This window comes from Agelaius tricolor, unplaced genomic scaffold, assembly GCF_023055355.1.
Source record: "Agelaius tricolor isolate 1412-34295 unplaced genomic scaffold, bAgeTri1.0.p SCAF_9, whole genome shotgun sequence".
NCBI classification, from domain to species: Eukaryota; Metazoa; Chordata; class Aves; order Passeriformes; family Icteridae; genus Agelaius; species Agelaius tricolor.
This window is the reverse complement of record NW_027269269.1, coordinates 7,646,214-7,663,176: the sequence shown is the minus strand read 5'-3', so window position 1 is coordinate 7,663,176 and position 16,963 is coordinate 7,646,214.

Genomic DNA, 16,963 nt, shown 5'->3' with positions numbered 1-16,963 from the left:
ATTGAGAATGAGAGACTATTAAGAAATTCATTGTGAGCCTAGGTCTATTTCTGTAAAACAAACTGTTCAAACAAAAAAAAGCAGACATGTTAGCAACAAGATGAAGCCTGTATGTTGCTAACCGTGAGAGCTTCAAAGCATTAAAAGAAATAATCACCACTTTGTACTCACTTTTTTCTTTCAGTGCCTACATGACAAACACCCACGTTTATAAGGAGCTTCTCTATCTACGGTAAAGACAGAGATGGATGATTTTTAAATCCCTTTCAAAATAATGTGTTGGTCTTTTCCTCTTAATTCTAAAATTGCATCAGACAAAAAGATGAATTTAAACAGGTCTATAATGTATTCAAGCATCCATGGAGCTATTCAATTAAAAAGGAGTGAAACAAACACCAACAATATTGAGACATTCTATATCAGAAGCAGCTGACACCTTCTCTCATTTTGATCACTGTAAATAAGATTTTGGAATCAGTGAATTTTTTATAGATGTAAAAACTACAAAGAGTAAAAGCAAGAAGAAGCCCAACTGAAGAGTTCTATTCCTGCTTTCTGCAGCAGCATAGCCTCTCTTCATTCTGCAGCAATACGTATTAAATAACTTAGGCCTTTTTCACTCAAACATAAAAGTGCACATTGCACATTTCATTGAGCAGCCTTACCTGAGGCACTAGAAACCTGGAGGCCTAGATTCAGAATATAAGAGCAATTCTCAACCATAGAAGACCTATCTGCAAACTCTGTAAATGACCATGTATTATCTGCATTTTATATGTGCCCAAACTATTCTGCTAAGGCATATGCATGGAAAGAGTGTCTTTAAAATGTCATATATTTTGAATTACTTAGCCACCTGGATTCTCCCATTCTAACTTGTGACATTGCTCTGCACTGGAAAACAGGACTGCTCAGCCATGGGGTCATTCTGCATCATTGAACCATGAATGTCCTGCCACAGGAAGAAATTGTTATCAGCAGATATCCATCAGAACACTGCTCGGGCACTGAATGAAAATGGTCCACACAAATGCTTTTTACACGCCTCTGAAAAAATAAAGCTGGTTTATCTAAACTGAAGTTATTCATAGGAGCATTGTGGTTTCAGATAGTTTTTGGTCAATTTGTTGGCAGCTACACTGTAATATTGTAGCTACATTCTTTTTCAGTACTTTTGAATATTTTTTTTTTCTTAAAAACACATTTTCATCCTGATGAGACCAAAATCACTGTAAAAATAAAAAGTTAAAAATAAAGGTCAAAGTTTAGATTAAAGCATATCCCTTTATGGAAATCTCTGGTGGATTATTGCTTCCAGAGGGACTGTGAGAAAAGAATGACATCGCAAAAAAGATTACAGAACAAGAAAAGTACTAGGCTTTGACCAATGCCCTTAGCAGCTGTTCATTTTCTCGCCTTATGTATATTGAAAATGGAGATATTCAAATCTCTTAACTTTGGTGCCTCATGACCTTGTACATGGGACATCCCCATAGTCCTGGAAATTATGCCTCAAGACCACAAAAGTCCCATTATCTTTTCATGGTATGGTTGATGAGTGGTTAAGCTACATAAGCATAAGTGTCCTGTGACACTGTAGATGCCCTACGGTCTTGTCCAGCCCCAAGATGGGTGTGCTGGCCAGTGGCTGAATATGAGCCAGCAGAGTATCTGTGCAGTCATCTGAGATTATATCAGCAATGGTGTGGCCAGCAGGAGCAGGGCAGTGACCGTCCCCCTGTACCCAGCACTGCTGAGGCCACAGCTCCAATGCTGTGCTCAGTTCTGGGCCCCTCAGTGCAAGAGAGACATTGAGGGGCTGGAGCGTGTCCAGGGAAGGGCAACGGAGCTGGGGAAGGCTCTGGAGCACAAGTGCTGTGAGGAGCAGCTGAGGGAGCTGGGGGTGTTCAGCCTGGAGAAAAGGAGGCTCAGGGGGACCTCATCACTCTCTGCAGCTGCCTGACAGGAGGGTGCAGCCAGGTGGGGTCAGCCTCTTCCGCCAGGTAACAAATGACAGAAAAAGAGATAACGGCCTCAAGTTACACCTGGGCAGGTTTATTTTGGATGTTGGGAAATGTTTCTTCATGGAAAGAATTGTCAAGCATTGGAACAGATTGTCCAGGAGGGTGGTTGTGTGACCATCCCTAGAGATATTTAAAAGTATAGGGTTTAGTGTGGACTTGGCAGTGCTGGGTTAGTGGTTGGACTTCATGGTCTTCGATCTAAGTAAAAATTCTTTGACTGTATGATGTTTAACAGTTTCCTTTTTTGAAGAACTGACTTGAAATCCCATGCTTTAATCTGAAAAAGGGACATTTCTTATTTCTAATTTTATGGCATTTATTGTTGGCATACACAAATTCCCAATCTGTTTATACCTTCTTGTTACTGGCTGCATTTGTCTAAAATCTATATATTTACATATAGATATACAGTCTGATCCTGCACTATTTTGAATGAACTCTGTCCTTTTGAAGAATTTAGAAACATACAGCTTTCCAGAAAAGGCAAATATTCTGTCATAACACTAAGGAGATCTGTCATCTGCCTCAGAGAGCTTATGACCTCTTTTCACAAATGTTGGTTCTAAAGGAAATTAGTCTTAATAGCAAAAATGGAATACATGTAGGAATCCATAAAATCAGTTTTAGGAAGGTGGTAAAAAGACAGGCCTCAGATACAGCGGAATTGTCAAGAGTGCTAAAACAGCAGAAAAAATATCTAAGCTGTAGAGAAGACATGAGAAATAGAACAATAGAGCTGTGTAGTTTGGCTTTCTAAGTTGCAAAAAGTTTATCTAGTGGATACTAAGAAGGTTAAGTTTATGAAAACCACTCTATGCATTGTCTCTTATAAACAAGCATTGTATTCGAGAATACGCAACCATTGTTTTAACCAAAGCTACGTGTGTTCAAGATGATCAGATAGAACTACTGTCAGTATGCTTTTGCTCTATGTAATTGGCTAAGACGGCTATATTGTATGTTGTAACATTAAGCTTTTTTGGCCTGCTGCCTGAACAGCGAGCTGTTAGCATCACTCCATTGCCATAACCATGTCATGAGACTGATGCTGAAAAATAAATAGCTCAAGACGCTTGTCACAGTAGCCCCATCCCATTTGTGTCTGTACATAAATACAGATCTATAGAAATAAATGCAGTGGATAACTGAGCAGCATCTAGAGGACAGCATCCCATTGAAAAAGAGAAGAGCATGAACAAAGACTCTATTTTACACCTGCCTACCAGCTATATAAGGATCTACAAACTAGTGGATAAAGATGTGGTTCAGAGTCTGTTGGTTAACTGTAGAACAAGTGGTGTGAGAAGGATGGGATAGATTCATCAAAATAAAAGGTGTTCTTCCCTCTGGAAAGATAAACCACATTGGGAAGTGCTGAGAATGAACAGAACTGAAGACCCTGCAATGCACTCAAATATTTAATAGCACATTTTATCTGCAACACAAAAATATTGGGTTGGACTCTGCCTTTGATGAATTAACAGTTTACTTGCTCTTGCTTGATGATGGTAGAGTTTTGCCAATTAGTATCAACTACAAGGCTGGTGGAAGAAGTCAAACTATTCTTTTTGTAGAAAATTAAGAACTCTACAGAAGATGTGTATGCCTTCATTTGAGACCTGTTTTCAACTTCATTGTTTTGCAGGGTGATATACTTTTTGCAGCAAATGATAATAACACAAATCTGTATTAAAAATTTCTATTCCAGTTTTTTAAATTTTCCTGTTGCATTTTTTTGAGTATCTATTTCCCTCCTTCTGCATAGGAGATGTAAATTTGGATTATCAGCTATTTTCTGAATATTGAAAATTTTAATTTGAATTTCATTATAAAAGAAATTGAGTTCAGTGCCACAGAGGGCAATGAAGTGAATCCAATAAAACACATTTCTGAAATTTTACTTTTATGTCAGGGATTTTAGACTATCTTAAAACACTGTTCTTAGATCATCTTCTAGCTGCCTAAAAACTCTTCTGAAATATTAAGGATATGAAAATAAAATTAACTATTCATAACGTATGCAAGTGTGTTTAGTCACTAATATGGACTATGTTAGTTTGTGTACTCAGCCATTGTTCTAAAAAGATATAAAGAACTGTTTGATAGAAAGGCCACCATCCCTTCTGTTGAGAAGCCTCTGATGGATGCATGAGTAGTAATAATTATTTAAATGATTTAGTGCTTTCCATCATCCATAATCTCATTAAGTCACTGTTGTGAAAGCTCTTCTGAGGTAAATAAACATTTTAGCAAATGTTGTCACAAGATTAAACAAATCAACCACACACGTTAAATTCCTTTAGAAATTGCAGGGTTTGCATCTACCCTTTGTCTTCCTTTGAAAACAGCTCTGGATCTGTGTTTCCTCACTTGCTAGCATGGGAAGGCTCACTGACTATTGGCATCAGTCATAATGTATGAGGACAAGGGTATACATAAAGAAAAGTGAGTTGTCATTAAGAAACATTTAATATAATGAGTGCAAAAAGGCCATATGGATTTCACAATTATCAGCATCACAGCCAACAATTATCTGCAAACTATAGCAATAATTTAAGTTTAGGTTACTTTGCATTGTTTATTCACTTTTAGTGAATACGGCTGTCAGCAAAGTAGATGAGGAACCTGGTTTATTCATGTTAAAGTTGTATGTAGAAGTTCAAATGAGAATCAAGAGACCCCACAGAAGAAGAAAAGTACTGGATACTGTTGCCTGTTCAACGGAAAATGTCTCAACCTTCGTCTGAAAGAGGGTTCATGGGTCAATGTGACATGCATGAGAAGGGATGAAGGACCCTACACAGTCAGATATGGCTCTTTTTTTATTCTTGCCTTAGAAATCTTGCTACTCACACTCTTAAGGTTTAGTGTTGTTTTCTAGAATCCTTACCTTAGGAATCCTTGGATTTTTTTATTGCTTTCTAGGCTCCCAGTAAAGAAGCTAAAACTCCTTTGCTCACTTCATAAGGCTTCAAATTTCTAAAAGTGATACAAATTTGATGTTTTGGTTTCTAAACATACATGGTTAGAAAGATATGGTAAACTCTTTACCCTCCAGATACTGAGCAAGTCTGAGACTGGCAGCATATTTACTGGGTGCAACTACTGTTTCTTTCCCTGAATACCTCTGTGTCTAATGCTTAGAAGTTTGTTGCTTACATGCTAGCCTTCCTTGCTGTATTCATGAATATCTGCTTGTAAAATGTGTTTTATAAGGTCGACTCAAAACATACTACATGACCCTTTCAAAATCCCTTCACTGGGCTTTGTTTCTGGGCTTATCTATGAGATTAGAAAGTAAGTCCACACCAAAAACTAAACATGAACATTTAAGAGAAAACCATCATCTAATTTTAAGATGGTCTGCTTTCATAGAAAGGTACTAATTTAGCTTCTCAGTAATATACTCTATTCAAATGCTGCTGAGAGAGAAAAAGCTGAATAACTCATTATGTAAAAATGGCTAATTATGTTTGTTTTCTTTAAGTACATTCACTAGAGCTGAAGAAATTATCTCAGCATTAGGTCATTTCCCTCACATTCTGACACTGGAGAGAAAAGAGGCATAAAAACCTCACCAGAATGACTTTGTCAAGTGTGTAACAAGGGCAGAAGGATAGCTGAACTTCTGCAATTTTCTTTTCAGCAAGAGAAGTCTGTATTTCAAGTGTCACACATATTGAGGTTGCAAGGAGTGTGCCTTGCAAAATTAAAAGTGAAAACTGCTCTGGTGATCAGTTTCCCAAACAAGCTCTGCTTTGCTCCACCAACCTTCACTGAAGTAAGGACTACTGACAGACATGGTTTCCAGATTCTATACTACCAAGAGCATTGCTGAACTTTTAGAAACATACTATGAGGGATTTTGGGCCTCTAGAGGCAGTCTCATAATACCAATAGAGAAGGGGAATCACCATGACAACACAGTCAGCAATAAGGTACCAATTTCTAGATGTGTGACTTGAACATTCCCAAGGGACATTTGATTTGGAGTTCAGGACTCATAGCATTTTATTTGCACAAAACAACTTTGTTTTCTCCCTGGGAACAACAACATGATACTATAATAAGCTATTTTCAAATTATGCCTTTGTTGCGTTGGTCTTCACCAAGACCAACCCCCAGGAATCTCTTACCCAGGAGAGAGGTAAAGAACATTGGAAGGAAGATTTTTGCTTGGCCATTGAGTTGGAGACTTAACATCAGCAAGTCCATGGGCCCTGACAAGATATATCCATGAGCACTGAGAGAGAGCTGAGAGATACCATAAATAGGGCACTCACAATCATCTTTGAAAGGCTGTGGTGATCAGGAGAGATACCTGAGGGCTGGAAGAAACCAAATATCATCCCAGCCTTCCAAAAGAGCAAGAATATCCCCACAGATAAACTCAGGGGGTATGATCAGGATAGGCAGACAAGTGAGGTGGATTGAGAACTGGCTGAACAGCAGATCCCAGAGGTTCACAATCAGTGGCATAGGGTGTAATTGGAGGCCTGCTGCCAGTAGTATCCCTCAAAGTTCAGTACTGTTTAACTGAAATAATTTTGCATCAGGCAGTGGTTTTCATTAGGGCAACTTCTAGTTCAATATAAAACAGGCAAAGCATTTGTCTGAACAACAGAAACACAGATAGAATAACTGAGGATGGCATAAGCATCCGTGACATATGGTCCTTTATATCACTTGTAGCCTGCTGGGAAGATTTGCATCTCACTGAACTTCACTCTTTCATGTTTATTGCTGAGCTGCACTCAAGACTCACTTCATATTAATTAGAAAAAAACTCCACAAAACAAGCACCATGTAGGATATAAAACCATTTGATCCTAAATCTGTGTCTGAAGCAGGTCAAATGCATGATCCCTAAAGGCAGCAGTTTCCCTGTAGTGGCTAAACAGGAAGCTGACTTCAGAAGGTGAGAAATTTGCATCATTTGTAGCAAAAAGAGATTAGCTGATTCTCTCCTCTAACAACAGTTTGGTCCATTTTGTTCTGGTTAACCAATACTTCTAACAGATGCATAATGCAATAAATTTAAGTTCAGTAGCACAACCCACAGAAATGAGTATTTGTTCTATGCTAGATCATACAAGATGAGGTCCACTGAAATGTTTTGTAAAAGAAAACCATCTTCAGAATTTATCATTTAATTGCCATGGCCTGTGAAGAAGACCTACAGGTCTGTTGAGACATTTAATACAATAGTAAGATACATGAACACTGGTCAGCAGTAAAGCAAAGTATGTTCAGATGTCATACAACTGCAAAATCCCAACTTGGTACCACTGAAATATGAGACATCAACTTTGCAGACCATACAGGATAATTAAAATTGAGTGATGAAGCATTCTTTATGTGATTAGGCAACCTGATTTAATCGGATTTAAGAGGTAATTGAGTTGAGTCAAACATGAATTGTTTTGGTACCTTATGTTTTGGTACTTTACAGCCTGTTCTTTAGGGAGGTAAATCATCATGCATCAGCAGTACCTTAACAATGAACTGCATGGGATTTGAGTTAGAGTTCAGCTTTGGGGAAGGACTTTGTTTCAATGTGAACTCAGAACTCTTTTGCACTCTTTTTGTCCTTGGATGATACAGTGGGGCAAGGCAACCTTCCATTTAGCATAGACCAGCCTAATCCTCTGAACCTTGTGCTGGACCTGTGCTAGAGTTACTTCAACACCTCCAAGTGATGGATTGCAAAATAAATATTTTTCATGACAGATCTTTTTAGTTTTTATTGCACTCCTTCTAACTTGCACCAGTATATTTTCTCAACACTTTGAGTATCATGAGGGTGTCATATTAGGTGTCAAAAAGGACTATTATGTAGTTCATTCTATGCATTGACATTTCTCAAAGAGGTATGGCTTGAAGAATCAGATAGCACCACAGGTGAACGCCACAGATGTTAAATCCCAAATGAATTTAGAGCTCTGAGTCTCCTTTACACATTAGGCTCCTCCTATACATTAGTTGCTTCATACTACTTGGTTAGCAATCTCATTGACTCAAATAATAATAAAAAGTATTGTACATAGGCACCAATCCACTAGATTCCACTAAAAAGGAATTAAGATTCCTGTGACTGCTCTCATGTCATATTCTAATATGTAGATATATCTGAATCATTGAAACTTGCTTGTATACTTGGCTGAGATTCTAACATGATTTGGAGAAGGAATCAAGATATAATTAGGATAGCAGTATTGCCATACTGTCATTGATTTATATTTATAGATTTCTGAGAATTGGAGGATTTTTAAATAAAATCTTTATAACGAAGTATTGGAAAAATTCTTTAGTAAAGTCTTTCCTGGGTTTGATGCAAAATATAAAAATATTTCAATCAAAAAATAATTAATAGGAAAAATATTTGTCTTTATGTGAATCTATAGAGAATTTAACAGCTAATGGATATTTTGTAGGAGAAAATTGGGAAAAAAAGTGATATGCTTTCCTTTGATGGTAAAAATTCTTAGATTGGGTGCAGGACATCCCAGCTGTGCTCTTCAAAACAAATGACTCCATCCTGTGGTCTGCATGGAGCCCATGTGCCACAGGCTGAACTCTGCCTCCTGTCTAATCTGATTGATCCATGGTTGTTGGCTCACACTTCATGTTTTCATACTGCTCTGTAAGGGCCTGGATTTGGGGATTTGAAAGTGTCACACCAGAAGATCTGAGATCAGCCTCTAATGACTCTCCATTTCTTTCCCATAAGGAAGACAAGATATGCATACATATATACACACATGTATTTATATATATATTAATATCTACAGATATCTATATTTTTACCTGTAAATATACATAAAGATCTTCTATATAATGAGGACAATAAGGAAAAGGCCCAGGGTATTTCCCCCATAAGACCACACAAAACAAAAGAATCAGCCAATTGTTCACAAATCAGAAAATTTTATTTCCAGGTCAGCTTTAGACAGATGATGGCGAGCTTCCCTTGTCCACAACTGCAAGAAGCCTCCAGCTGCTTGTGGAAAAATGGCACAGTACGGTGTGTGTGCTTCTTCATCCTTATATTAGTGGCATTGATGAAGGTCAATGCAGTATCTCAGGTGCACAGAATGGTCTCACAGTGCTCTCAGAATGGAAATGCTAATTTAATTTAAAATACCACTGATTCAGCCCCTAATACTCACATTTTAGCACACACAAGAATGCATGTAATTAGTCCAGCAAGTATCCAGGGAGGCAGTCCAGGATGGCCTGAAATGACAAGCAGCACCAGCTTTCCAATCTACCCCCCTACTTGCAGGGTTCTTATTAGGAGGGTATTGGTTGGTTGATGAGGGTCAGGGATGTACCAGGAGCCAACCATCCTGCCTCTGTGAGTCAACAGGATGTGCTCACCATCTCTGATCCTGCTTGTCCTGAAGAACTGAAGCTGGCACGTGGCAGGCCCTTGATGGCCTGCTCCTGTAGGTGTCAGCCATTTGTATAGTTCTCATGCTCTTGATATTTACTACACTTGTGTTTATATTGCCTATCAATTGATACTGGTAGAAGTTTTTTTTTTTCAATTTCCCACATCACTAGAAGATTCCTGGACATATGTTTTCTAATATACTGCAGGCACTTCTGTATGGGCTAGTTAAAAAAAAAAAAGAAAGAAAAATGTCAAAAAAAAGCCAGCTGTATTTTTGATTCAGAGGTTTTCTTCTCAAAAGTCGTCTAAACTTCTGGTGCTGTCCTTTAGTATTTCAATGATTATGAAATATTAATCCCAATATTTCCGGGTGGGATGTGCCTGGGCTCATCTGACCCTTGCTGCTGGGCCAAAGGCAGCAGCTGTGGTGTTTCACCCCAGAGATACCTTTGGGTGGCTGGATGCTGCAGCTGGGCACTCAGAACAAATCCAGGCAGAGTAGGAACTCAGTTTACCTCTGGTGGAAAAGGTTCAGGCAACGGTGAAGAGATAAAGGAGAGGATTCTGCCATAGAGTTTTAATCCAGAGATTTATTCCAGGATGACAGACCTCTGAATCTTGTAACAGCTCCCAACAGAATCCAGACTGCATGGTCCCGTCTCCTTTTAAGCCCGGGGACAGGGGAAGGGAAAGGAGAGGTTGGCACACCTGGGGGGTTGGGATAGGTGAAACAGGAAATGGCATCACACTGCAACAAATGATAATGAATGATCATAAAATATTTCATTTTCCTGCCATAGAATTAGAAATTAATTTCTAATTAGAAATTAGAACTAGATTACCATTTAGTTTCTTCTGTGCAGTCATTTAATCTATGAATTCTAATTTGATCCAATTTTTATATTCGGTTTATTTTACAAGATAAAGATGGTGTGAATGTCAGTGAAACAAGCCAGGACCAGGCAATAAGTTATATGAGGCTGATCATTATTTTTATTAAGAAACCCATTGCTTTTATATACCCTACTTCACTACAGGTGGATTTGATTGGTCCTTTACTTAAAACACCATCACCATGGTGTTGGCTAATTAAGGAACCACCCTTTGGTAAACAAATCTCCATAACATATTCCACATGTTCACTATACCAGGTGTAGCAAGTTAAGATAAGAATTGTTTCTCATTTTTTTCTCTGACCTTTTCACAACCTTTCCCAGAACGATGCCTGAGAAAGCTATCTGTTCCTTTCTGTGGCCAGAGAGTTGCTGCCACAGTGTGCTTTTTCAATTTCTTATTCTTTTCTTTCTTATTCCCTTTACATAATCTCTTTTCAATCAAAGGGAACTCTTCAACCAAACTGGAAAAAGGTGTGATAGAAAGGGAAAGAGAGGCTTGCCACTTACAGGACAGAGAGAAAGAACCCTGCCAAGTAATGGTAAAGGTATTTCTTTTACTTTTTACATAATTTCTTGAATGCTGTTCTGGGGATTGTCACGCAGCATTTATGCTTCAGAGTGGCAGCTGCATCACTCCTGAGAGTAGTGACACGGTGAGAATTAGTGAGAAGTTTAGTTCCACATATCCTCTTTATGAGAAAATCAGGTTGTTTAAAATAAAACTAAGCTGTGCAAATATAAGGCAGGCATTTTTACAGAGTTCATAGGAAGTTAATAGGAAGACACATTTTCTGCACAATTACATTGGACAGCATTTTTCATACAATGTTAAACACTGAAATGTACAAAAAAACCAGACAAGACTTCCTTTCAAAAGCAGAAGAAAAAATACTACATGACAGGAAGAAAAAAAATCCTATTAAAACATTTTATTATTAGATAATTAAGATAATCTGAAAAGTTGTTTCAGAACCATTACAACAATCATAAAAACCTGTCAATACATATAAGAATGATAGCTTTCAGAGACAGAATAAATCATGAGGCATCTCTTCAAGATTTTCTGTTGGTCTGATTATTATCTTCTGCAGAAACCCTAACATGACATCCTGTTTCAAATCCTATGGTTCACACAAAACAAAAGAATATTATTTTAACAATCTCTATAATGATTCCACAATAAAGTGCCTGTAGCAAGAATTTTCCACAATAAGGATTCAGTTGACCTAAACTGGTATATTTCAAATACACCACCCCATCCTGCTACAGCAGCATGTACATTAACCAGATAACATCTCTCTCTGAAATAAAGACTTGAAGAAATTTTAAAAAGTTACATAATAGATCAATTCGTATTTTTGTATGGAACAAACCTATTCAGCTGGCAACACCAGCAGGTATAAATCTTCAGACAATGAACTAAATTACTCCCTGAAGACCTTGCTCTCTCTTACATTCTGTTTGCAAATGACCTGTCACCCAAACTGCTGATTCTCTGCATTTGTAAGCATTATAGTATCATTTTGCAGCTTCCATATAATAACTTCTTTACAGCAGGATCTCAGCATATTTTGCAGTTGTTAAGTAATTTAGCTTTGCAAAAGTGATTTACTGCAAAGTGGAGAAGCCTTAAGAGTCTTCATTTTTTAAAGGTGAAACCTGAGGTTCAAACAGGCTAACCATAGCCTTTTCATCGAAAATTTGAACATCTGCATCTTTGAAAAGAAGAACAATCTAAGCTCAGCAAATCCTATGGTTGGGGCAATGATGAAGGAATGAAGAAGAGAGACAGCCATCGTTAGAAGATTTGGAGAATATTGGGTGGGTGGTTTTGGAGCATTCAATTCCCATGTTACTCTAGAGCAATGTTGCTTTAATAGTTATGCAGTATGTAACAAAAGATGTGCCAAGTGAAACCTGAAATATGCAAATAAGACTGCTCTGATAAGGACTTAGACTTGTTAAGAAACAAAGTAAATACTTCTATGTAATAACTTACATTTTGCTACCTACATCACCAAGATGCTCATTACCTGGGTACTTAAGTGCATGCCTGTTCTTTTCCTATTTGGGTTAAACCCTGACAAGTGGGTGAAGTTTTGTGTGCCCTGGGTAGCATCTCTTTAGCGTTCTAAAGAGAGAAGTTCAGGCTGATTGAGTGATTTGTAGCAGGCTAAATTTTTCATATGGGTCTCTTCACAAACAGAAGTACATATTGTCCCATTGAAAACTTTTTCAAGTGAAAATTTTCTAGTGACGTCTAGAGCAAAGTAGGAGTTCACTCAAAGGGGTTTTGATGATGTTTTACTTAGAATGATAACCAACAAAGCAGCATTGTGAATTCACACCAAGAGAGCAGAATGCAACTTCAGGACATACAGTGGGTCATGGAAAGAGGTATCCTTGCTCTAAGGAAAGAAGCAAAACAATTTTATTGGTAGGAGAACAAATGGAGATGAAGGGCATAATGAAAAGCTGGAAAACAATTTCAAGCAGAGAAGACCTAATGCATAATATTCTCATGTTAGAATGAGGAATAGTTAAGCACATCAAGGACTGCAATTAAAAAAGAAAAAAAAGGATGATAAAATAATCTGCTCCCATTTTTTTTAAGTGCATAGCTGTGTTTTATCCAGAATAATTATGTTAATAATATCATGCTTATGTGTTGGTCTTGTAATGAACTGTGAGTGTTTGTGGAAATGGAACTACTGTAATGATTGTATCTATTATTATCTGGAAATGAAGAATGAGATTAATTTCATTTAGCTTTATAGGAGTTGGGCATCAAGTCTAAGTTCATTATATGGACTCCCTCTGGAGTCAGTTGTCAGAGAAGCATTTCCCAATGTAAAGTGTCTAATGCAGTCAAGACTAATAGCCTTAGGACTTGCCTGCCTATTGCCATTGATTACAGAAAAAAAACAGACTATCTTATTAGATACAGAATACTGACATGTTAGGTGATAGTAATTTTACTTTTATAGTATTTTCTCACATTAAATCTTCTTGAGATTAAGTCTTTGAAGTCTCTAACCACTCTTACGTTTACTTACAAATACTCACTTCAATGATTTTCAAATCTCAACTAAGCATTTATCCAGGAGAAAATTTGAGCAGAGAGTTACCATTTCCTTGCTTCCTTCAAGAATGATAATTTGTAAATAGCTCATTTTGTTCAAGTAGCAATTAGCAAAGCACTTTAACTACCTAAGATTGCCAGAGTAAACCTTTAATTAAACTGGATAAAGAGATTTTGTGAGACAAGTGGAGTTTTCCTAGAGAAGAGTAATGGGTACTGCTGGCATCTAGAACAAGTGTTGCATTCCTGACTGATGTACCACATGGCAAAATTTTTATGAAATAACTGAATGTCATCTGCATAGCATTTACAGAAAATAGAAATTTAATCAAAAAGCTTTCCTTTTCAACAATGCACCTAGATATTGTCAGTTCCAGTGGTCCTTAAATCTATGTCAGTCCCAGAACACAAGGTCGCATGGATTCATTGTTCCATGACAAGATTTTCCTTTAACTCTGTAATACTAGTTGCTGCAGCACCCAGAGTGTGAAGAGAAATGTCTGTAGAAACAGAGATGATAATTTGTGCTAAATACACCATAACTTTGCTGCAGTTGAGGTTTCCTTTGGCCAAGATGCTGAAGAGTAAACATGATGCACTAAATCCATTGGCAAAGCTTTGGAAATAAATTTTAAAAAATGTGCTAAGAGTATCCAGCTGCTGGGCTTGCTACATCCATTGGGAAAAGGTGCATAATTTTGTTATAATTTGTATTTCCCCTCTAACCCACTCTGGTTATGCTACCTTTTGTCAAGACAATGATATATATGCCCATGTTCTTCATCACTTCTGACTTTTTAACCTCCACCATCACACTGGGAGAAGCAGTTTGGGTATTTATATCTTTTGTTGATGTGCAGAACTGAAATGGTCCCAACTTTCAGAAATTTCACATAAATGCTGTCAGAGCCTGAAAAGTAGGACACAGATTCTTTGCTTCACCTCTGGGCATCCCTCTCCCTTTTTTTGTCCCCTGATTTCTTCTTAGGGTGAAGGAAGAGTGCAAGAAAAAGGACACTACCTTTAAGAAACAAGGTCGTAATTTATCATCTTCTTAGGAGGTGAGGAGCAGGACCTATCTGTAATGTTTCTCTGATTCTTAGAAACATGGATGTGAAGAACATCACTTACTTATTAAGGTCCAAGTAACATATAAGGGCCAGGGGTGAGAGCTAGATTTAACATTTTGTCTTCACTGCTGTTAGATATGTCACTGCCAAGAGACCCCTATTCCAGCAGCCAGCACATTGCTGTAAGAAAGAAATGATAACTTTATTTAAAGGATATTTTTTTATTGTGACCTGTTCCTAAGGAATGTGTGCCAGTGAGAATGTTTTGGCTGTTTGAACAGCAGCAAACACAAAGAAAAGACTGCCTGCCTGTAGTCCAGCCTGGGCCAACACTTGCTCTGAGAAAGAAGTACAATAAAAATAATTGACAATTTTTCTTGGATAATGTAATCCAGCAACAGTAAAAAAAAAATCCTCATTTTAATTTACTTTCTCCCCAGGAAATCAGAATAGCTGACCACTTACCAATGTGTGCCAGAAGGGTTGCTTGACCCTTTATTGCCTGTGCCCAGAAAACAGTTTGGCAAGTTCTTGTGCCATTCTACAGCTTTGTTGGCCTTGCTCTTTCAGGGCACTCTGAGTGCTTTGACACACAGATGATGTGTGCAGTAAAAAGACATGGTGTAGGGTTCACTGCCTTTTACTGCTTCTTTTTCCTCCTTTTCAGGTAAATTGTTATCATGGCAGCAGCCACTTCCTCTCCTCAGCTCAGCATCCAAGAAATCATCGCCCTGAGCAGGCATGAAGTACAGCAGCAACAACAAAATTGTGTTTGTGGGAAGCTCTGCTGGGTGGATCTGGTCTGCATGATGATTTCTTTTTACCCAGTTGCTTAGGCTGGTCTCTGTGCTAAGAGATGAGCTCAGGTGCTTTTCTTGACTGGTCTCAGCATGTTCTGCTTTGCTATACCTCCTTCATTCTTTCCCCATTTTTCTCATTTCTGAAATTGTGCATTTGCAATTTTGCTTGTTCTGCTGCTTTGCAGAACAAGCAAAATTGCAAAGGCACAATTTTGTAAACCTTTTTCCAAATTTAACTCATAGTTTTTAGCAGATGCTCATGTACCTTCCTGTTACTTCAGGTCACCTCCAAGTACTTCATCCCATGAATCGCAGAAAATGAAACTTCTATGTTTCTTCAAGGAAAAAAAAAAAATTCTTCAAACTGCTCCACCAGTTTGCAGAATTCATAAATCTGGATTTTTATTTTAAAGTAAGAGAATGAAATATAAAATAAATAGAAAATCTTTAGTCCAGGGCACTTCTGTACTAATTTGACATGCAAAATAAAGGGGAAAAGAAGGAAAAATGCAGACCCTAAAAGCAACTTAGCTGTTGACGTAAACTTTTATATCCTGCATCATCTACTTTTCAAAAGATGGCACAGGATGAAGGAAAAAACTGCGAGAGCTTTACATGCTCTGATTCTTTGTCATGATGCTCCAGGGTATGGAATTGGGATCAAACTACGAGCTGTAAGAATGTAAAAAATAGGAGGAGTCACTTCTTTCCAAAAGTCTCTAAGCAAGGACTTGCTTCTTTTAAGCACAGAAATGAAGAATAACTTTATCGTGCTGGGTCTTATCTTTCTGCTCTTCATCAAGAAGCCGCAGAAGCAGAGCCAGACCCTAAACAGACCAGCTATTTAAAATAGATAAAAAAGCCAATCCTAGGATCACATGCTACAGATGTTTTATGGCAGTTATGAAAATGTGAAAAAAACTGAGTCTCTTAATATTAGACTCCATTTGGGAATACTGTTTTATAAGCTCTGGAAAAGAAAGCCCATTTAATTTTATAGTTAGGTGAACAATGTGATATCTTTGTTTTACTTGTGCTATACTTACTAATGAAATCTCTCCAACAAATGAGTCTGAATGACTTGATTGCTTAATATTTTGCTATATTTGGCTAATATTGTAATATTTCAAGCCTACCAATTTTTCCATAGTATTTTGCTGATTTTGTTACTTTCTTAATAGAAAATCAATGCATTAAGTTCTCAAGAGTTATGATTTTTTTCCTTCCTTAGGGAAGCATATAAAAATTAAAATCACTGTTTGAGAGAGGGCTGAAGCTAGTAAAATTTTTTGGTTTATTTTTTTAATAGGAAAGAAAGAAACAAGTTTGATCTAGAGGCCAGAATAACTCTCATATGTGTGGTACAGTATCTATTTAGTACCATAATAGCGGTAGATGATGTTAGACAGTAAAAATTCCCATGCATTTTTAAATACTCATAAGAAAAAAAAATACAAACAGAAAAGCATTTAAGTACAGTCTTTTGCTCTAAAATACTGAAGATTTTTAGAAAACTTTGAGGTTTCTTAATTAAATTAAATATGAGCACTCAAAAAATGCAAGATATAATTAGAAAAAAGTCATTTGAGGTGTTATTGATCTCTTTTTTTAGAAAAGAGTTTGAAATAATGTTATTAAACTAAAATTATCATAATTTTGTATAGTTTGGTCTCTCAGTTCTTAAGCTTCAGTTTA